This window comes from Zalophus californianus, chromosome 4 (assembly GCF_009762305.2).
Source record: "Zalophus californianus isolate mZalCal1 chromosome 4, mZalCal1.pri.v2, whole genome shotgun sequence".
NCBI classification, from domain to species: domain Eukaryota; kingdom Metazoa; phylum Chordata; class Mammalia; order Carnivora; family Otariidae; genus Zalophus; species Zalophus californianus.
This window is the reverse complement of record NC_045598.1, coordinates 138,657,031-138,680,561: the sequence shown is the minus strand read 5'-3', so window position 1 is coordinate 138,680,561 and position 23,531 is coordinate 138,657,031. Positions and strand designations below refer to the sequence as shown.

At 42.4% G+C, this 23,531-nt stretch overlaps 1 protein-coding gene across 6 annotated transcripts in view; it reads left to right on the top strand.

Moving 5' to 3' along the window:
* Positions 1-23,531, top strand: part of PAG1 (phosphoprotein membrane anchor with glycosphingolipid microdomains 1) — a 144,123-nt gene that overhangs the window by 28,976 nt on the left and 91,616 nt on the right. For all 6 annotated transcript variants that reach the window (XR_003522585.2, XR_003522582.2, XR_003522581.2 and 3 more), the window contains exon 2: positions 14,679-14,747. The gene's annotated coding sequence lies outside the window, so the exon portion shown is untranslated. The remainder of the gene's footprint in view (positions 1-14,678; positions 14,748-23,531) is intronic.

Genomic DNA, 23,531 nt, shown 5'->3' with positions numbered 1-23,531 from the left:
AAATGGAAACCACAAGAGGAGTCTGGATTCCACCCCCCTCCCCCCCACCACTGGGGTGGTGTCAGCGGAGACTATGTGGGAAGCAGGAACACGACTCCTCCCAGCCGGGAGGGTGTCAGCAGGGACCCAGTGGAGAGCCCAAACTACTCTCTGCCCAGCAGCAAGGAGGAACCCCTCTCTCAGGTGTCAGTGGGGCGTGTACGGGGCCCCTGATTCCACCCCAACCTGGCAATGATGACACAGTCTCCCTCCTCCCTTGTCAGAGTGGTATTGGAGGAAGCAGCTAAAACAGAAGGTTTATGTAAGATCCAGGGTCACCCTACCCCAAATGTCCAGGTTTTAATAAAAATCACTTGTCATGCCTACAACTAGGAATACCTCAAACCAAATGAAAACAAGACACTCCCTAGAGGCCAACACTGAGATTTCAGATGTTAAAGCAGTCATCATAAAGAGGCTTGTTGAGCAATTGTGAACATGCAGGATACACATGAAAAATAGAAGGTGTCAGGGAGCCTGGGTGGCTCAGTTGTTAACCATCTGCCTTCGGCTCAGGTCATGATCCCGGGGTCCTAGGTTCGAACCCTGCATTGGGCTCCCTGCTCAGTGGGGAGCCTGCTTCTCCCTCTCCCACTCTCCCTGCTTGTGTTCCCTCTCTCACTGTCAAAAAATAAATAAAATCTTAAAAAAAAAAAAAAATAGAAGGTGTCATCAAGAAATAGGAAATTTGGGATGCATGGGTGGCTCAGTTGGTTAAACATCTGCCTTCAGCTCAGGTCATGATCCCAGGACCCCGGGATCGAGTCCTGCATAGGGTTCCTTGCTCAGCGGGGAGCCTGCTTCTCCCTCTCCCTCTGCCTGCCACTCCCCCTGCTTGTGCTTTCTCTCTCTCTCTCTCTGACAAATAAATAAAATCTAAAAAAAAAAAAAAGAAATTTAATGAAGAACCTAGTGGGCATCTTAAACTGGAAAAATATAACAATCAAGGTAAAAATCTCAGTAGATGGGTTGAACAGCACAATGGCAAGGACAGAGGAAAGAATCACTGCCCTAGAAGAGAGAACAATAGAAATTACCCAATCTGAAGAAAGAGGGGCCATGGATTTAAATGTAAAGAATAAAAGTATAAAACTCTTGGGAAAAATATAGAAACAAATCTTTACGACCTGGAGCCAGGTATAAAGGTTTTAGACCTGACACCAAAAAGTATAATCTGTAAAAGGAAAATGTGATAAATTGGATGTAGTCAAAATTAAACACTTTTGCTCTCCAGAGGACCCTGTTGAAGGATGAAAAGCTACTGAGTGAGGAAAAATATTTGCAAACCATGTGTTTAATAAAGGTCTAATAAAACTCAACAATACAAAGAAACAATGCAATCAGAAAATGAAAGAACTAGACCTTTCACTGAAGAAGGTATGCAGATGGCAAATAAACACATGAAAAGATGTTCAACATCATTAGCATTCTTTCTCAATGACTGACTCTTCTGCCTCTCCTTGTGGGCTGTTAATTTTGTCTCCCAAGTATCTCTCTGGAGTAAGGTGATGACCTCAGGAAGTTTAAGCATTTTTTCCCAGGCCAGAGGGGGAGTCAATCTGGAATTGGAAGTCCAGGCCTTTGCTATCCAAATTCCACCTTACTCCCACCTCCTCAGAAGCCATATATCACATGGCCCTCAGAGCTCATCCTCAAGCCTATTTTGTTGACCTGCTTAGTGTTGGGTGGGAAAGTGCTATTTTAAAATTTATGTTAGCATACCCTAAAACATTGTGAGGTATATAAAAATCCAAATTTCTAGCTTCTCTGAGGAAAACACAGAAAATCTGCCCACATTGGGTTCACATTCCCAAATTCCCCCAAAGAGGTTGGATACATATGCTTGGTGACTGGCTCTTTAGAAGAGGAATGTTTGCCACAGGCCTCAGCACTCCTTATTGCCTCCGGATAACACAGCCAGTCAGCAACTTTTTATCCTTGCCTAAGCACTGTCATTTTTCTTAAAGCAGAGTAGAGGAAAGTCACATTTTAACCCACCTCTCTACCCAGTCATAGACCTGAGAAGGTTTTGGGTTCCTCTCGTACATTCCATTCATATATGGTACCTGCCTGACGGGGTGAGCACTTGAATTTCTGACTCTTGCCCTTCCTGATACTGTAATGCTGTTACCTCTGCTAGGACCCTATTCTCCCTCCCTCACCTCACCTGCCCAAATGGGACTTATTCTTCCAAGTTTATGCAGCCTTTCTGATCTCTTCAGTAAGAAATCTATTGCTGTCTTTCTTTCTTCTCTCTTTCTTTCTTTATTTCCTTCTCTCCTTCCTTCTTTCCTTCCTTCCTTCCTTCCTTCCTTCCTTCCTTCACAAGCCACGTTTCTTTCTCATGGCTTTAATGTTCTACCTTTTATCTCAGCAATTTGTATAGTTGTATCTTCCCTAATTATAAAGTCAAGTCCTGTTTCTGAAAACCTGTTATTTGAGAATTTGCCATTCTAAGACTTCGGTATAGTTGGAGGAGTGAATATCCTTTGACCATCTATGAAAGTTATTCACTAAAATGAAATTGGTATACATGGAAGGGATTATGTCTCCTTTGGCATTTGTTAAATCAATAAGAATGTGTATTGTGCAGTTACTGTCTTCATTGTTACAGTTACTTTTATGGTCCTCCCTAAGGACTTTCTGGTAGTTCTATCTGGAGTTTCAATGAGGTACTTATAAATTGATTTGGTTTCATGGTACATAATATGCATAGTAAGAGCTAATATTTTTTCTGCATCCAGTTTTCCAAGAAAATATTCAAGCTGTTTTCAGTTTTACAACTCAGAGACCCCAGCTGCTTCCTGAGAGGCCCAACCTTGAGCGTCTCTCCTGATTCTCAGATACTCAATCTGAAATAGTTGACCTAGTAGGAAATAGGAGTAAAAAAATTTAAAGGGAAATTTACCATGAGGGAAGGATTAATAAATTATTCATATTGATATACTTTGTAGTACTTAGCCCATTTTTGTTACAGAGCAGACATTGAGATGTGAACTGATTATGCTCAATATTGAACTCCTAAGTAATTCGATATTGTCTCAAGATAATGGTATTGCAAATGATATTACGATTAGAAGTTTGTTTTGTTTGCTTCCTGAGCAAAGAGGAGGTGACAGGAGGCGGCCTTGTTTGTACAAATTGTGTTAGGATTGAGGGATGATTGAAGATCCTATGAAGAAGACAGCCTGCCAGGCTGGGCATGTGGCTGGTGCTGATAGAAAAAGGGGGGAGGTTTCAGGAATGGAAAGTCTGCTGGGCTCTCATCTGTGGACTCCTGCCCATTTCACAGCTCACTGCTAATCCGCGTTATCTTTATTCAAAGGGAAGGTCTGAGAAGGCTGAGACGTGGCTGGGGTTTCACCAGACCAGGGGATCAGCAACTGCTTAGCTTATAATGCTGCTGTGGGCAAAACTGGAGCATTTGCAGGAGGGAAGGAGGATAATGGAGAAGTGAGTCAAAGAGTGTCAAATAGAGTAAGGGTTGCGAGGATAAGAGCTTGTCCTCTGGAGCCAGACTTCTGCTGTATGTCTCCCTCCCACCCCCTTCCCGTACTTGCTCTGTGCCCTTGAGCAAATAACAAATCTCTCAGTACTTCAGTTTCCTCATCTGTAAAATGGGATAATAATTGTATTTCCCTCATAGGATTGTTGCCATATGAAAAGTGCATAGAACAGTGCCTGCTATGTGTTGTCAGCCCACTGGCAGTGTTGGCTCTTCTAGGAGGGAGGGCTCACAGGGCAAGGGCAGAAGACGGGCCTGCTCTTTCCTGCACCAGTCAATGTTTCCTTTCATAAATAGCAACATTTCTGCACTGTACATTTTTTTTTCTTTTTTGTCAATTGCTCTTTTTATTCTGTACCTACAAGGTCATCTGAAACAGCTTGTCTTTTAATGTAATGAGTCAGGAGCCTGGGAACTAACTTAGATACGAATAAGGAAGGATAAAGAATGGCAGTCAAAACTACACATCCTTTTGAGGCACTTATCAATGTGTGAGTGTTCTCAGACATCTGTTTGCGGGCTGGCTTCCAACCTTAGCTGTTTTTTCAGGTTTAGTCTTTGCACTAAACCCAAATATCTGCTCATTTCCAAAATATGGCCATTCATGACTTATAAAATGTTAGGAAGATCTTTGCCCCTGTTGGAAAATGCCTTAGTTCTTATCCCCACCTTCCCAACTGTGAAACTGATTTGTTTTTAAGGTATCTTTAGTAATAGATTGAAATATTTTTGCAGGCAATTTTATTATGCAGATGAAAAACTTGTCATCTTACCTCGAGAAACAAGTACAGGAGAAATAACATGCAACCGAGTAATTTGAACCCAGAAACTGTAGCATTCAAAGAAATACTCTAGCAGGGGGTGCCTGGGTCAGTCAGTCAAGTGTCCAACTCTTGATTTTGGCTCAGGTCATGATCTCAGGGTTGTGAGATCCAGCCTCGTGTCGGCTTGGTGCTGGGCATGGAGCCTGCTTCAGATTCTCTCTCTCCCTCTCTCTGCCCCTCTCCCCAGTCACGGGTGCACTCTCTCTCTCTCTCTAAGGAAAAAAGAAAAAGAAAGAAATACCCTAGCAGACAGTTTCTATATTTTTCCTTCTTCTATATGTCAAGAGGTTTCCTGAGTACATTTGTCACAATGATCCTATAAGGAAGTGTCTTTTTGAGTTCAGGAGTTTTCATCTATCTAGTTCCATTCACATGGCCTTGATTCCTGGACCAGGCAGGCAGTGGTAGGCACAGTTACACCCCAGCTGGGCAGGAGGAGAGTCCGGTCTTCAAGGAGCTGCTCTTCCAGCCCCAGGTGTGGTTTCTCGGAGTGGATTTAGGGAGGGAGCAGAGAGAGCAGACTGAATCATGGCAGAGACATTCACGTTGCCAGGGAGAAGATTGGGCCTGAGAAGCACACATGGGAGTGAAGGAGGTTTAGAGGCTCTTGAGATGGCAGGCAAGGTTGGTGTGAGGAGATTTGACTGCCCCTTCTTCTCTGATATCCTCTCTCTTCTGTCAGCAGCTGCAGACTTTACCTCTGAGGTGGGGGATTATGGAGAGTGCGTAAGGAGTAAAAGTGGGGATGTTTCTCTCTCTCGTCTCTTGCCTCCTCCACCTCACTCTTGATCCTCCCTTGTCACACAGACCTGACCTGTGGAGTGGAAGCTGGGGAGGGGAGTTCTAGAAGTACTGGAAGAAAATGAAACAACTTTTTTCCTTCATCTTTTCCAGTCTTCTTGATCACTTACTGTGTTTCTTTATAGGTCGTGTGGGGATAAGAGATCCAAATCCGGAAAGCATACAATTGCCTTCTGTGTCCTTTTTACCTCTTCCCTTCCTCCCAACCTCCTTCTCAGCAGAGTGCCCCCCACCCCGCCACACACACTCACACTTCAGGCCCATGCTGAGGTATGCATGTATGTGTAGGATGGTGATGATTATGGCTCCAACAGAAAGGTTGAGAAGCTGCAGCTGGTTGTTGTGAGCAATCAGAACTCCGAGATGAGGAAGAAGATTAGAAGATAAATGATAATGATAAATCATTAATGATAAAATGATTCATAGTCCAGAGGACTCATTCTAAAATTTTAATACATATAATAAGGAAGCAGTAGATTCTAACTGAGGAGGTCAGAAAAGCCTTGAAGAAGTGAATTCTAACTGGGGATGGTAAAGGGGGGAAGAGAATGGTCCTGGCAGAAGCAACAGCTTGAAAGCATTATTCAGGGCAAGAGTCACAAGCTTAGGTGGGTACCATAAATGAGTTAAGTGAGCCAGATCTCAAAGCCCTCCCAGGAGGTCAGTGATTTGGTAGAGAGGTGGGTAAACTACATCCCTTTGTGTTAACTCTAAGAACAACTGCCCTGCAGTGATCAGAAGCAGCTAGTACCTGGCTGAGGTATCTGGGACATACTTGGGAGCGGTGAGGACTGTGGCCGACAGGGGGCATATGCTTTATCTAAAAGGCAGCAGTTGAAGTTTCATTCAGTTGCTGCTTTTCTGGAATTGGAAATATGGGTCTAATGCTGGTAGATTTTATGTTCCCCCCACTGACTGTAAGCTAGGCCCTGTTCTTAGTGCTTAATATACTGATTTAACACAACCTCAAAGATGCAATGAAGGTTTCTTAAAACCTGATACTTCAACTAGTTTGTGATAGGCTTCTTGGGCTATGCATTTCAGCAAGCAGTATCTTCTCTTGGCACTTTTTCTCCTTTATCTTTTCTGGGGGTGCTTTGTACCCTCAAATGATGGAATGTTGTTCTCTTATGAAGGATGTTGCCTAGAGAGAGAGGAGAATGCTTCTGAGGTAAGCCTGGCTGTCTTTTGTATGGTGGTCTCTCTCAAGGTTTATTTAGGAAGTGGTACCTACAACATAGGTCAGTCTGTTCTTGTCTCCAACTAATCTAAATGTGTTGCTTTCAATAAAATTTTCACATTTTTTCCCCAAACCGTTAGTCTAAACATCGAATTATTGATTCAATTAATCTTTTGTGTTTTTAAAACATACTTTCTTCAGCTTTTCTTTTATGTTCAGTAAATTATTTCTGATTTCTAAATATGCAGAAAAAACTCCAAGTTGTTGAAAAAATATGGCCAATATTTTCATACCTGGAGAAATTAATATTTTTTCCAGAAATTAATATTTTCACCACATGTTGGAGGGTGCCGTTTGGTATTCACATGTGAAGTCAAGACAGACATCTGCCATATACAGATCTGACTAAAGTGTGCCTCAGTCCTTTTCTACCTTTTGGAAAATATTAGTTGCACAACAGTGATGGAATTTGAGTGTCGAATACTCTTTACTTTTTGTGGCTGAAGTTTAAGGGGAAACTCGTAATAAAATTCCCCTAATTTAATTAGAAATTAATGGTTCCTGATCCGATATAGGAAATGCATCATGTAGCTGGACCAGGAAGGTGTGGAGGGAGCTGGCTTAAAAGAGGTAGTGACAAACCGGTTGGGTCAACAGCAACTCAAAGAAGTTTTTGCAAATTTTCAAATGGTTCTTTTTTTTTTTTTTCTTGAAATACGTATCCCCGAGGGTTTGAAATATTCATTTAGTTGAACTCCAAGGCAGAGCCATGGAGCAACCAGGACTTAGGAGCATTTAGTGAAGTAGGGAATAAAGGGTAAAGATGATTGGCAGCCTGGGCTGCATCCCTAGACCTGAAATGTGCAGAAATGTGGGACCTGGATTTCGACCAAGAAGCCTGGTGTCCAGTTTCACATGCCATCACGATGTGGTCTGTCATCATGGGCAGCATGCAGTGAGCCAGCCCACTACTAGGAAATGCTTTTCTAGAGCTCTGTTTCCAGCATCTTATAAGTATTCAAAATGTTGAAAGAGGGTGCCTGGGTGGCTCAGTCGGTTAAATGCCTGCTTTTGGCTCAGGTCATGATCCCGGGGTCCTGGGATGGGGTCTGCTTCGGGCTCCCTGCTCAGCAGAGAGTCTGCTTCTCCCTCCCCCTCTGTCCCTTCCCCGTCCCCACGCTGGTGCGCTCTCTCTCTCTGAAATAAAATCTTTAAGAAAATGTTGAAAGAATTGAGGCCTCTATGGCAAACAAAAGCAACCTGGGGTTCGCAGGAAGCTGTGGACTGTAATGTATTCACAGATGCACAGAAGAGTACTTTTGGGAGGAATATGGCTGAAGGAACAAGAGCCAAGAGGTGGTGGAACATTAGGGTGGGAAGTACCAGGCCCAGTTCAGGATCTGTCACTCAGCCTTTCTGGGTGTCTTACTTCCCCATCTGTGAAATGAAGGACGTTGAACTCTATATATGGTTGTCTGGTCTGTGCTATGTGCATACACATTGCCTGGGCATCCTGTTAAACTGCGGGGTCTCATTTCGTAGGTCTGGGGTGGGGCCCGAGCTTTGCCTTTCTAAGGAGCTTCCTCTGGCGGGGATGCTGCTGCTGGGCCACAGACCACATGTTGTTTCGCTAGCTCTGCACCATCCCCGAACCCACTAGCTCTACAAGTCTATGGGTGTGATCATCTGACATTTCAGAAAGACGGGAAGGTTTCAGGAAACATGCCTGCCATGGTATTAACTGTTCTCAGTCTTCATAATCATCTTCATCAAAAACCCTTTGAGTGCCTAATTATGCATAACAATTTCACATGCTTTACCAAAAGAAGTACATAGGTTTGGCCCTTGCCTTACCAGACTTGACAACCTAAGACAGATGGAGAAATATGCGTAGAGACAGTAATAAATATATGATAAATATTCATCCAGATATAGGACATATTAAAATAAAAAGGTTATGTATTTAGCATGGGCCTTAGCATATTTATTTTCTTACAGCCTTTGTTCCTTTTAAAATCTGGGAAATTGGAAAGGTGGTTCTGTAATTTTTACTTAAAGAGGTTTCTGTTTCTGTTTTACCGATGGGGATTCGGGAATGGGAAGGTCAGTTTCTGAGGCTTCCTTTGTTGTTATCGTTTATTTTGGCTGTACTAACTTCAAAAGAAATATTTAGGGGCACCTGGGTGGCTCAGTTGGTTAAGTGGCTGCCTTCAGCTCAGGTCATGATCCTGGGGTCCTGGGATTGAGCCCTTGCAATGGGCTCCCTGCTCAGTGGGGAGCTTGCTTCTCCCTCTCCCTCTGCTCTTCCCCCTGCTTGTGCGCTCGCTCTCTCTCTCTCTCTCTCTCTCTCTCTCTCTCTCCCTCCCTCTCCCTCTCCCTCTCCCTCTCCCTCTCTCCCCCTCTCCCTCCTGCTATCTGTCAAATAAATAAATAAAATCTTAAAAAATACATTTTATTGGCCTCACTTGCTCTAACTCTGATTACATGTGTAGGTGTCCTGGCCTGATTTTGTATTGCTCAGTGTGAGTGTGTGGACAAGTTTCATTAACCTCAGCTCTTCCCATCCCAGGGCCTTGGGCCCATCAGTTCATCCTCATGCTGTCCTTGGGAAGCAGGGCAGGCAGGGCCAGACATTGGTACCTCTGAATTGTGGGCGGTTAAGTGATTCAGGGAAGGAAGCTGGTGTGTCCAAAGTCTCGTGGTAACTAATTCACTCAGGAAGGTTTGTATTTGGTTCTCTTTTTTCCTGTATGCTTGCTAAACAGACCTGAGGTATCTGCTGCCTTGGTGGAGGAAGGGGTCAGACGAGTGGCCATAGCCAGCATTTTCTCCTGACAGCAGAACAGATTCTGTTCCTCCGGGCCATGCTACCCAGCCAACCGAGATTGCATTCATGTACCCATAGTCATGAGCGGCTTTGTTATAACCATATCAAAATGTATCAGAGTGATGCTCGATTGGCTCAGTTTGTTCATTTATTCTAGCTGAGAAACAGCTAAAAGAATTATCATAGATCTAGAAAAGGGCCCCATCTAACCAAGAGTGTCTGTATCAAATATTGACTGATGATGAGATTAGAGAGCATCTTGATTCATGTAGGCACATATAATATTTAGCAATGACGGTGCATAGGCTTTGGGATGCAGGGATGCAAAGAAAACTGTACGGCCACACTCTGAGGTGACAGCTATTAAGGGAATCCGGTCTGAAATGGTATGTGTCAGTGAGGCCCCACTTTGGATCAAACTTGGGTTTGAAACTTGGCTCAGTCACTCACTGACTGTGTTACTCAACCTTTCCAAGGCTCAGTTTTCCCATCTGTAGAACCAGCATTAACAATAGTACAGATCCCGTGGAATTCTCATGAGCATTACATGAGATGAGGATGTATGGGATGTGTATTTGCATCTGCAAATAGTAGGACCCATAACCCGGTAATTTTTAATTATCAAAATAAAAGTATTGGAAGTGACAGCGTCTGGAATCATTTGGGGCTTGAAAGAGAAGAGTGAGAGATTCTAAATTTGGGATTTTTATATTATTTCACCTGTGAGTATTTGTACGGGAGTTTGTATCTGGGTTAATGAAAATGTCACACTCTGTTATTAGGAATAAAGCTGTTATTGAAGCATAGCCTACATTAACTAGGCTCAAGCTCATCTTTCATTCTGTAATGTTGTGTACAGCTGTTGTTTCCTTTGTTTTATGAAATTAACTATAAAGAGTGAAGGCGTTCTGCTCATATTAAAGGAGATACAAAATCCTGAGTAATTATGATAGCAGGAAGCTAAACCTTTGAAAAGCCGTATTACACATTTTGCCAATACCATATATTTTCCATCAGTGCCTAGTAATCGGCCTGTGTAGGCACGTGGAATTATTCGGGCTGAATGGAGGGCACTAAGAATCAGCTTGCCACCTCGAGGGCCAGTGAGAGCAGAGGGAGCTAGGACCAAGCCGGAACTTGGTCTCAGGAAGCAAGGGGAGGCCATTTGCTTACAGCAAGGGTGGGAATGTGAATGAGGCGCTGGGAGGGGCAGCATTCTTTGGTAAATGGAATCTAAAGCCTGCCACCAATATTGTAAGGCTGCAGGGCAGGACAGAGCAAGGGCATGAGGCAGCTGGACGGAAACCCAGGAAGCCAAAGTGAGCCGTTTAAAGTGGAGGAGGGGGGGCAGAGCCCCAGGGAAGTCCCTAACCTCAGAAACTGATTCAGTAGCACCTTTTTCTCTGGTTCCTGTGGCTTCTGGTGAGGCTTAGACATAAGCCAGTTCTCCCTCAAATTTAGTGTGCACATGAGACACCTGGTAAAATGTAGGTTCTGATTCAGTAGATCTGAGATTCTGCATTTCACACATGTCCCCAGGTGCTGATACTACTACTGGTCCGGGGACCACACTTTGAATAGTGAGGGTTTAACCCACTCTCCCTCCAAGCATCCTGTTCTCTGGTCACCACCACCTCTTTCTGTTCAACTGTACCCCACACCTCATTTTCAATCATTTTTGGGCTCTGCCAGGACCTACAATCCATTGATCCTACTAATTTCCACTATTCTGTCACTCCCGCCGGTTCTTCTTCCCCACTTACCGCAGCTTAGATTCCATTCGCTCTCTTTATAACACTCCTTTGCCTACACCTTCAAGTTCTTTGCTTCTTTCTCTTTCCTCATTGTACTCACCTGCATACTTCATCACTCTACCTGCCCCACATCTTCACCTGTGCTGCTAGATGTGGCTAGAGGAACACACACACCCCTATGCTAATAGGTCTCATTTTTAACTCAGTGGGCCCCTAAGACTGCTGGTTTCCTTGTCCATTCACACTTTCCCTCTCCCAGAGGACGTCTCCCTACTTTCTGCTCTCCTACGAAACCTTCACTGGTTTTTTTTCCCCCTCCTTACTCTCAGCTGATAACCTTGCTTCTGACATTCCCTCTATTGGATTCACCCCATGTCTTCATGTAGACCCATGTCTGGGGTCTTCCCTGCAGGAGCCATGGAAGCACTGGGCATTCTCTGATTCTGCCAGTGGTGCCATCATGATGGTCACATGGAGGGGCCAGCATGACTGTACCCATGCCCTAAACTAGCTTCAGTTGTTCAGTAATTATCATAACTGTTTTGCCAGGTGGCTCGTTTGTCTCCCCCCCCCCCCCCCACCAGAAAGCTCCATGAAGGCTGGGAATTTTGTCTGTCTTGGTCAGTATGGAAACACCACCAGGAATAGTGTCCAGCACGTGGAAACTATCCTTAAATAAAGCATTTGAACAGATACTAGATATCAGATGTATTAGAGTGGAAGATGTGATTATATGTGAACAGAATCTGAAAAGCCAATTATAACAAAAACTACATATCAACATATATATTTTAAAAGCCACTGTCATCCTTTCTGAATAGACAAGGCTACAGAAGGCCCCTGTTTGGGGGACCCTTTCGGACCTGACTGTGCTGAATGTCATAGAGATTGTTGAGCCTGCTAGGCCCTTGTGGGATCAGGAGGGAAAATGACCAACATCCAGTTCTGTCCAAGATTTCCTGTCTTCTCTAATTACTTTCAGGGAGGTCGGTAGTTAAGTCAGGGCTCTGGGCTATAGAGCATGATGTCTTCACCTGGGACACTGACAAAGAGCTATACTGAAGTAGCATTCGACAATTCCACAGGCTAACTATGCCTACTTCGTCGTGCGTTTAGGAAAGAGGATATTTTTGGCCATGCACATGACACCATTTGGGCCTCCACTTATGAAAACAACCACATGGCTTTAAGTTGGTAGAGGAAATATCCTATGAGGCCACAAATGGAGGCACTCTCTTTGGGAATGTATAGTGATGCTCATTCTCAAGGATGAGAAGTTAGGCAGTTGGTCCGTTGCAAGTGAAGGAAAAGCATATCAGTGTGCAAAGTTCTAGAAATATTTAATTTCACTCTGAAGAGTTTTGCTTTTAATAACGTTCCAGCATAAATCCTTGCCTCGCAAGGTTTTGAGCAAGCTCTGGTTTAGGAAGCAAAAGCAGAGTGTGTTTTGTGAGTATTAGATAAGATGACTGACCTCACATAGGGCCGGGAATACAGAGGGTGCTCAATACATGTGCTTTCCCCCCTCTCTCTTCCCCCACCTGTACCCTTTCTGATGGTCCCCATCCAAATTGTTGTCTTCCTGCACAGGAAGGAAGTTAGGATATAACTATCACTACGTTCTAATAAGTCGTCATTCATTTGAGACCGGTGATTTTCAACTGGGAAGTGATTTTTGCCATTCAGGGGACACTTGCCAAAGTCCAGAGACCTTTTTGGTTGTCACCACTGAGTGGCAGAGGAACACCAACCCCTCAAAACAAGGAATTATCCAGCCCCGAATTCCAGTGCTCTGTACTTTGCACTGCTGTTTATAGTTCATTTCTCCACTGGACTCTAAATAAAAGAAGGGCCAGATTGAGAAGGATGTGACAGGCTGGGGATCTAGGTTGGAGGACCCACCTTCCAGGTACCAGGATCCACTTACTCTTAATAAGCATATTCCAGATGGTTTCCAGCTTCAAAACAAGTGCTTTCCTAGATATCCATTTCTAGATTAGTTGTTTAGCCTCTTAAAAAAAAACAGCAATAAACAAACAGTGTGGCAGAAGCATGGAGAACTCTGGGTGGGAACTAGGGAAGATGAGACAGATGCTGAGCTAGGACGCTGGGCATGGTGGCAGGTGCCATGACAGGGAGCTTGTCACACCATGCCAGGTGGCTTGGGTTTTATCTCAAGAGCTGTAGAGGGTTCTACATACGGAGCCCTCACGCTCTTTTTTGTACTCTACTCACAACCTGTACATACATCTGTGGTTACCTGTGTCTCTGTATCATATATATTGGTAACTTGGTCTCTTGAACTTGGCCTTCTCATCTTTGCTTTTAGATAGCACAGAGGTTTATCAATAAGGCTTATTAGGCAGATTTCACAGTGTCTCAGAATAGTTCTCCACTTTTGAATAGGTGGCCATTCCCAACACTTGTTTCTGAGGCAGTTGATTAGAGCTTGAAATAAAAACCAGGAAGGTTTTATAAATGATAAGTTTTCAGGAAACCTACCAAAACCCATAATATTGCTGAACTGTAAGGCTTAGTGGTTCAGAATGGGGACTTTCCCAGCAAAAGGCAAAGAGGAAAGAATCTCCATTGCCTTTCTTTGTTGAAAGTTGGTAAATGTGATTTTTACTCTCTTCCTGACTCGTGTAACTCTCCCTTGCCTTTTGCTGCACTTTTCTTTTGGAGCTTATATTCAGGCTCTTAGAGACCATGTGGGTAGAGGCCCTATGAGGTACAGTAGGGGTTGGGGAGCTCTTGTCTTGTTGGCCACTAGAGAGTCTGACATGGCAGGTCATGGAGAGACCACCATCTTGCTTGTTGTCAATTTTACTATTTTTTTTTATCTTCTAGCATTGCTTTACTTTTCATTTTTTTCCCTAAGAAATGGCTTTCTCTCCTCTTTTAAATTTTACCAAAAAAAGAAAAAAATTGCATTGTTTTACCTCAGTGGATACTGTTTCCAAGAATATTCAGTCTAGTTATAGGGCCATTCTTTCATAACCCCTGCTTTTTACTTCCACTTAACATACTTTAAGTTGCCTTCCTAGATCCAAAGTCAACAAAAACAGAATTTCAGATTTGAGATTACATTCCTCAAACTTGCATCACACTTTCTCTTAGAGGAAGTGATCTTTATAAGTAATATAGTTTTTATTTTAAGGTAAGAAACCATGCTAACAAAAATACAGCATGTTTCAAGATGAAAACAAAATACTATGGCTAAGCATATTGTAATAATTATCATACCATTCTGTACCACTTTGTTCCAGCCATCTTTGTTCTGATAAGGCTGTCATCTTCTTGGGGGGCATGCAACCCTTCTTGTTTTAATCCATGGTACCTTGCAGAACTCAAAAGGTCTATGTGTAAGGTGTGTGGTACTGGCCCACAGTCACTGTCCATGTCTGTGGAGAGAGAGGTAGAATGAAACAATGTGTCTAAAACAGCATGGGCATAATTATTCATCATTGGGATGTGATTAATGTCATTTTCACTTTTCTACATATATAAAATTTAGGATAAATATATAAGTCTGAATATTTTAAGAGCAAGTTTTAACCTTTGTTTTTCAACATCCTTTTTTTATAGTATTAAAATAGTAAAGGTTAATTAAATAGTTGTCAGTTGCTTTTCTTATTGCTCAAAACTTTAATAAGTAAATGAAAAGTTAATCATTTTACCCTTAGTTATTGTAATTTTCCTTCAGTTCAGAGTTTTGAAATTGTTTCTTCTTGTGTTTCCTTTCCAGAGAACACGAGGTCTTCTCTTATTTCAGCAGTTGGATGTAACTTCAGAGCTGGGAAAGAGTGATTGCAAGGTATTCATGTATCTGATATATTCTACATTCTTGGTTATTCAAGCTTGCTTTTGACTTACCTTTGTACAAGCATCTGTAGATTATTTGGGGACTGCATTGTATGACTGCAGACACAGCTTTGAAGTTGAAAAGTCTCAAGAGTATTAGCTCGTGCAGTTTCAAATTTAGCACCACGGGTTTTTGCCATAGAGATTGTGAGACACCAATGGTTATGCTTTCTATAGTCTGGTGTTTCCTTTCAGTGATGGGCACTACCCTGGCTCTGCCTTCTAATGCCAATAAGAGACTGGGCAAAATGCCTATGCTTTCAGTGTCTCTACTCAACTTTGAGATTGGGATAATCATTGGATAGTCTAACGGGTTTGTTAGATTAGTAGGATACAGTAGTGTTCACCACTATCACCACCACCACAAACAAAATTATATGACGCTGTGTTTACTGTTATTAGTGGTGTTAGTAATCTCATATATGCTAATGATAAAGTTGTATCAAATTTCCTTAATGATCTTGGGTCATCTTCGAATAGAACCAAATCCAGAAAAATATTGTCCAACCTAAGTGAAGGACAAGTTAACACAAAGACATTTTATATTTAATTGTAACAGTTACCTGACTACTGGATTATCAATTTTTATAATGAATCCTGGACTGTGAAGTGCTATGTTCACCCATTTAAGAGGTTTACAAACCTCAAACACTGTGACCTGGCTGACCCCTATCAATTATACATCATTACCCAATTCCTCTCTGGGGCTAGAAAGAGAGGCGTACATCTGGCTCAAACGTTCCCAATCTCTTTACAGAACAAATCTTGTAAAATAGGCCACTGTCTTTTAATTAAATCTTTCTTTTAAGTTGCTGAGAATTTCATTGTCTTCCAGAGTAACCCCTTCCTCTTAACGAGAACAGGGAGCATTTTCAGGGTCATTTTGATTACCCTCTGAGATCTTTCTAAATATAACTACAGATCCTGGAAAACAGCCTGCCTTCTGTTAGTTAACTTATTCTAAAGAATCAGTGCATTAAGAGCTTTGATTATCCACACTCCAAAAATGCCTTCCTCTGATCTCCCAACATTTGACAAGAATCTCGATTTGGGGATTAAATATTTTCTCTAATGCACTTCCATTTCCACTAGCTGCTTGCCTTACTCATTTTATTTGTGGGCCTGAAATGTAGAGCATTTTCCAGTTAGGGGGCATTAAGATTTAACTCAAGAATCTATATATTCTAGAATAGGTCTCAGATGTTTCTATAGTCGAATCACAGTCTTGAGTTTTTGGAAAGCATTGTATCGTGTGCTACTTTTTTTTTGTACTTGGCTGCTTGCGTAAATTTAACTAAGGATTTCTTTTTTTTTCTGCCTAATTTCCAGTGTGCTCTCTGCCAAATTCCTGACCCCAATGTTTTGGTTATTTTCACCTGTATATCCCGAGCAGCTCTCAAAATTAATACAGATTCAATGAAACCTCTCCCCCTGCCCATCTCACTTGCCTTCTGCTTATAACGGATTCCTTCTCCTGGAATCAATATTTCAATTAAAGATATCCTGTCGACCCCATGACTCAAGCCAGAAATCTCCGACCTGACATTGCTTCACCATCTGCATTCAATCCACACCAGATTCTGTATTTAAGATCATATATGAAAATTCCAAGAGCAGTGACTGGGGCTTGATGAGGCCAAATATTAACTGGCAGCATCTACAAAAGTTCATTGTAAATATCTTCCCAGTCTCTCCTCTGCCTCCTTCCGTCACGACATTAGCTCTGACCCTCGTGACTCGGCATCGGTCTGTTGCTGGATAGCATAGCTCTCTTCCAATAGGCTCTACCCATTCTAGGTACCTTGCTCCCAGATTTAGAACATGGTTTCCTGCTCAGTGACTTCTGTGTGTCCTTTAACCTTGAAAATAGATCCAAACACTTTGGTGTGGACTCCACAGTTGGCCCTGTGCACCCCTCCCATTCACTGCTTACCTTTCCCCCACTTTGGCATCTCTGCTTCATTTAGACTGAATTTCTCAGGATATTCCAACACACAGTGTGTGCTTTCGGGCACACGTGCCTTTGTGCATGCTGTTCTCACTTCTGAGAATGCCCTTGCCCCTTTTTTCTTCATAAATTCCAGTGTATCTTTCCAGATCCACCTCAGTTTCCATGTCCTCCGAGAAGCCCTCCCGATCCGCCAATATAACGGGGCTTCCACAATTCTTAAGTTGTTTCTCTGATCACGGTGTATTTAATTATCCACTTGTATCTCTGACCCTCCTATAGATACTTTTGGAACTTTTAATTGTGTGTCATTTCCACCTTCGAAGTAGATTCAGCCAATATTCTCACCAACTTTGGTGATGACGGTAGTTACTTTTCACTGTGCTTAAATTTGAGGTTCGAAATTTAAATTACCCCAACCCATTTTCAGGCTTCTAATGTGCGTTTGACTTGGAAGTGTGTTTTAAATTTCCAGAGTTGTTCTTCCCACTTATCAGAAAGACAAGCAATGAGAACGAACAGCATCAGTAACTATTTGGTGAGACATGAGCCCCTAATCCAAATCAACACATGAGTGTGTTTCTTGAGAGACCACAGTTAACACAATTAGCAATAGACTGCATCTTTGAGGAGCTAGAAAAAAGAATGGGATTCATTTTTAATTCCAACCAATTGTGAGCAGGAAAGCAAAAGGCTTGGCTTTCTGGAGTGGCTTTGTAATCAGAGGTTACCACAAGCCTGTCAGGACTTTGAACAACTGTCTCCACTGTGAAAATAGGTTTAGCTTGTCGGGTGAGTGCAGGGCTGAGCAAATAGTGACTTTTGCCAGCTTTTATCTCTTGTTTGATCTTTGGCTCACAAAGATGAGGTTAATTGCAGCATAAGCTATTAGCTTTATTTTTTAAATCAGTCCATTTTAATAGCAACCTGCTTCTGCCCTGAAAAATGTCCAAGAGCAGTAAGAAAGAGCTAAATATAAGTATGTGTTATGTTGTGAATCTTGGCTTTCTCTGGGCCAGTAATCAACAAAATACTTGGCAGTCACTCTAATCTTTCTCTTTTCTTCTTGCCATCCTTAGCTACATTTATTGTGTATGTGTCTTCTGAGTTATAAAAGCAATAGGCATATTCACTGCAGAAAATTGGAAAATGCAAAACTCCCTAGGAAGGAAAAAAAGCTTCCACAGGAGGCTCTTACCCAAAGAGAGCCATTGCCAGCATCTTGGCTGATATTAGCTTTACAGAGTTTTCTCCACGCAAGCATACATACTTTTCAAATTCTTATGCAAAATTTTGCATACATAGGAGAATTAATAATATAGTGAGTTCTCATATATTCACAATCCATATTCACAAATTATCGAGATTTTGGTACCATTGGTTCATCCATCTCTTTTATTTTCTTTCCCTTCCTCTTTCCTTTTGGAAATATCTGCTAACTACTTTGTAAAGGAAAAGGGGTATCGTGATATGCTAAGAACTATGGCAATTTCCCATACCCTCGCTTACCTTTTATTAAGGTGCAAAAAGTATGGTTTTACACTCAGTATTGCATTGTACTTTGGGGATAAGTAGCCTTAAAGCTCAAGTCTATCACATGCTAGATGGGTATTGATTTTTCCTCTTAAATCAATGTTTCCCTAGAGCGTAGTTTTATTTATTCATAAAGCTAAGATGATGTCTGACAGGACTTATAGCAGTGTAAATCTATGGTACGGGCACAATACGGAGAGCTTTTTTGTAAGACTCAAAAATCAATGATGCTAGAGGGTTACTTCATACGCCTGAAGAAGTGCATTTGCTGTGCTTCCAAGTATGAAAGGAAAATTTCAGCATATGGTTAACTTCCATTTCTCTGTTTTTTGTTTTTTGGGGTTTTTTTGGTGCCACTTTTCAAATGAACCTAAATGAAGTGTAACTAAAATTGGAACATCAGGCTGGATAGAATCAAAGCTTCGGCGACAACCCCTTGTTGACACCAAATCTGTCAGCTCGCTCCTGAAAGATGTGCTGGCCCTGTTGATCTCAGCCCTGTCATGTTGCCCCATAGTGCAGGGATCCAAAAGCATGGGTTTTCTACCCAATGGGCAGGGAACACAGGTGTGTTCCATTTTGGGGATACTTCCTTCACTTTGGAATACTTTTGTCTACTTGGTGGTATTTTAAGAAGATATGGTAGCTCTCTGGGGCGCCTGGGTGCCTCAGTCAGTTAAGCATCTGCCTTCGGCTCAGGTCATGATCTCAGGGTCCTGGGATCGAGCCCCACATCGGGCTCCCTGCTGAGCGGGGAGCCTGCTTCTCCCTCTCCCTCTAACCCTCCCCCTATGCTCATGCTCTCTCTCTCACTTTCTCTCTCAAATAAATAAATAAAATCTTAAAAAAAAAAAAAAATATATGACCACTCTCTGCATAGCTAGGCTGTATAAGTCACACGTAATTCTGTTCACTTTTTGTTGATACATGAGTGTGGGTTCGTCTAAATTTTTTAACATCAGCTGATTTTTAAGCGATTAAAAATGTATCTAATGGCTAGAATGTCACCATCTGGGATTTTACTTTATCTTTTTAAAAATTTTTATTCACTTACTTACTTGGGGGAGAGAGAGAGCATGCACATGTGAGTGGGGGAAGGGGCAGAGGGAGAGGGACAGAGAGACTCTCGGGCAGACCCCCCACTGAGTGCCAAGCCCACCACGGGGCTCGATCTCATGCCCCATGAGGTCATGACCTGAGCCAAAAAACAAGTCAGATGCTTAACTGACTGAGCCACCCAGGTGCCCCTGGAATTTTAAATATCAATTTTCTGTTAGCTATCTGATCTTAGCACAGTAGAACTGGCTGGGGAGTCAGATGACCTAGACGCTAGTTTCATTATTTACTCCTAGCAGCTGGGTGACCCAACGTTCAGTGTTAAGCATCTGCCTTGAACTTCTGTTCTTGAACTTCTCAAGGACTAAAGTTTTTGTTTATAGTGTCATTGTGTTTGTTCATTTAAATAAAGGTAAGTGAGGGTTTGTGGAATGGCAGACATTCACTTGACTTCTGTAGTCTTCTGTATATCAAGACTTTTTTTTTCCTTTTGAGAGTAACTAGTTGATATTTTCTTTTTTTATTTTTATTTTATTATGTTAATCACCATACATTACATCATTCGTTTTTGATGTAGGGTTCCATGTTGCTATTTTCTAAAAAGGAAGGAAAGAGGAACAAAAGAAAAAAATGGATAGTTGAAATGCGGAATATTTTTTCAGGAAAAATAGATTTTTCCAGTTTCAGTGGTCCACAATTTTCTGTGAGAAGATTTCAGATGATTAGCTCAACTACCAGTAGCCACAGTTTCCTTAGAAAGCTCAGAACCATTGAGGACACACCTTGAGTTTAGGAACTGGAAACTTCGCCGCTTGCTTCGGAGAGCAGCTGGGTGCTCCGTCTGGGTCTGTAGCTCCCAGGGGGCCCCAGTCCCCCTCCAGAGCTTTGGGAGAAGTCTCTAAGATACTGCCTCTTTGGATTTCCCCTGCTTCCTCTCTTCTAGAAGCAGCAGTGAGAGCCTCTTCAGAGGAGGGTTCTAGAAACTAGAAAGGAAAGGATGTAAAGCTGTTCACTGTGGTTACTGTTCACTGCTGGTCACATTTGGTTTTCTTTGTCTCACAGCGTTAGGCATTAACACAGCCTGGTGGCACGTCTGTGTTCTAGGGTTTCTCCCAGTAACTTCCAAGAATGTTGCTGTTCATTTCATGAGCAGATGGCTCACTTGGCAAAAGTGAGAAGATTCTAAGAGCTGCTTTTTTGGAGCGCCGAGGTTGAGATCTTTTTTTTTTATTATTATTGTGATTATTATGTTCAGTTAACCAGCATATAGTACTTCATGTTTTTGATGTAATGTTCAACGATTCATCAGTTGCATATAACAACTCATCACAGTGCTCATCACAGCACGTGCCCTCCTTAATACCCATCACCCGGTTACCCCATCCTCCCACCCCCTTCCTTCTGTAACCCTCAGTTTGGTTCCCAGAGTCTCTCATGGTTTGTCTCCCTCTCTGATTTCTTCCCATTCAGTTTTCCCTCCCTTCCTCTGTGGTCCTCTGCACAGAGGGACCTGTGGACCCCTGAAATTGGAAAAATCTATTTTTCATGAAAAAATATTCCTCATTTCAACTATCCATTTTTTTCTTTTGTTTCCTCTTTCCTTCCTTTTTAGAAAATATTTTTAGAAAATATCAACATGGAACACTACGTCAAAAACTAATGATGTAATGTATGGTGATTAACATAACGTAATAAAATAAAATGCATATTCTTTATGTTCCACATATGAGTAAAACCATATGATAATTATCTTTCTCTGCTTGGCTTATTTCACTTAGCACAGTCCCCTCCAGTTCCATCCATGTCAATGCAAGTGGTGGGTATTCATCCTTTCTGATGGCTAAGTAATATTCCATTATATATATATAAACCACATCTTTATCCATTCATCTGTTGAAGGACATCTTGGCTCCTTCCACAGTTTGGCTTTTGTGGACATTGCTGCTATGAGGTTGAGATCTTATCTTCAGCAGAAACTCAAACTGCCTGGCATGAAAGGCACACTACTGGGCCTGTTTGAAGAGGAAGGAGTTGGCTGTTTGGACTGTAACCATTGTGTTAAGGTTATTTGTTATGTTTTCTAAACAGCTTTCACAAAGTCCTCCAAAGTCTTCTTGACATTCCTCCAATATCATCAACTTCATATTCTTTAATCCTACCCTTCTTCCCTATCTTTGGAAAATTAATTCTGCACTCCTCTAGGAAGCTGATTAGGAAGGTCATTCTCCTTTAGCCTGTGTTTCAGAGGCCCTCTGGGCTCAGCAAATCAGTGCTGGTCATCAGTGAAGTGACAGGTGTCACAGCTAGCTGGCCCTACATCTAAATTGGTGACACGTGACGATTCTGAGTGGTGGACCTCTGGGAACAACCCTAGTTTCTGGTGATGTTGACATGTTGCTTGGTTGTGCCAGGGCCCTTCCTTCTTCATGTGCCTCCTGCATGTCTGCAGACACCAGGCAAGTTATGCTGATAGCCTGGCTCTGCTGGGGGTTTTAACTGTGAGGAATCAGAAAATGGGGGGAAAGACAAGAAATTAAAACTCTTTCTGAAACTTCCCGTAGGGAAATGACCACAAGGTTGAGAATTCTGTGAAACTGATCATTTCCTAGTGGGAAAGCCAGAAAATATAGAAACTCTGGGGTGGTAAACCAGGGTTTGCCATTCCATTTACGCAGTGCTTTGCCATTGCCCTGTAAATGCCCCATAGCATGAAGGCATGCTGCCAAACATTAATGTTTGAAACTCGTTTTCCCACATTTGAATGTGTGTAGTCTATAAAATGTGTACATACAACTTAAGGTATTGCTAGGCAATTATTAGGCCAAACAGGTTATGTTTGCAGAAGACAAGGGAAGTTTATTTTTTTTTAAAGATTTTATTTATTTATTTGAGAGAGAGAGAGAATGAGAGATAGCACGAGAGAGAAGAGGGTCAGAGGGAGAAGCAGACTCCCTGCCGAGCAGGGAGCCCGATGCGGGACTTGATCCCGGGACTCCAGGATCATGACCTGAGCCAAAGGCAGTCACTTAACCAACTGAGCCACCCAGGTGCACAAGGGAAGTTTAATTTTTAGTTTAGTGTGTTCTTGAGCCTCTGCTAAAGAAAGATCTCCTGTTTACTTTAACTGGAGACATGTACCTCTTGAGTGTATGAGTGTGGTATAGGCTGCAAATAGCCACTCAGAGCTGAAGCCAACTGATCGCTCTGGGCATGGATGTGGTGCTGTTACAGAGAACTGAGGCATTGTTAGTTGAATTGTCAGGAGTGACAGGATCCGATTATTGTTGACTGATTTCAAATTGCTTTGTCTCATAACCTTTTTATATAATCTGACCAATATTCTTATATTTAAAAAAATTATGTATGCCTCAAACACATAAAAAATGGTGAAAACCGGGGCGCCTGGGTGGCTCAGTTGGTTAAGCGATTGCCTTCCGCTCAGGTCATGATCCTGGAGTCCTGGGATCGAGTCCCACATCGGCTCCCTGCTCAGCGGGGAGTCTGCTTCTCCCTCTGACCCTCTTCCCTCTCATGCTCTCTATCTCTCGTTCTCTCTCTCTCAAATAAATAAATAAAATCTTTAAAAAAAAATGGTGAAAACCCTCAGGATTGTGAGACTAAGTCACATCTCCGATTTTTCCGTGAAAGATAGTTCTTACGGGTTGAAAGCGTAGAGGATGGCTCCTTCTTGTCATGCAGATCTCAACTTAAATGTTACCTCCTCAAAAAGGACTTCTTCAAGCAGCCATGGCTCAGGAAGCCCTCAAGACACTCTCACTTCTGTATCCTTGACCTTTTTAATTTACTTCCCCCATCTGACACTTTAGTGTTAGTCTTTTGTCAGTCTCCACCTACAGGGAAATAAGCTGAGACTTCATCTGTTTTGTTCACCTTGTATCCTCAGTGCCCAGAGCAGTGCCTGACATTTAGAGAGCACCCAAATGATCTGCTTTCTTCTCTGGATCTTCCCCTCTTGCTCATCTTTGAGACCATTTCATCATCACTGCCTGGAAGTAGACCTGACTGTCACCTCCCCTTGCTGTAGAATCCATGGTATTTTAAAGTCTGTATTTCTGTAATTAGTCAGTGTTTGCTTCCTGGTTGTAGCATCTGATTGGCACGATGATAACACATCTCTTGTGTGTTAATATGATAGGTATTTGAGGCAAGTGAGTCCTGTCAAGTTTTCCAATCATAAGA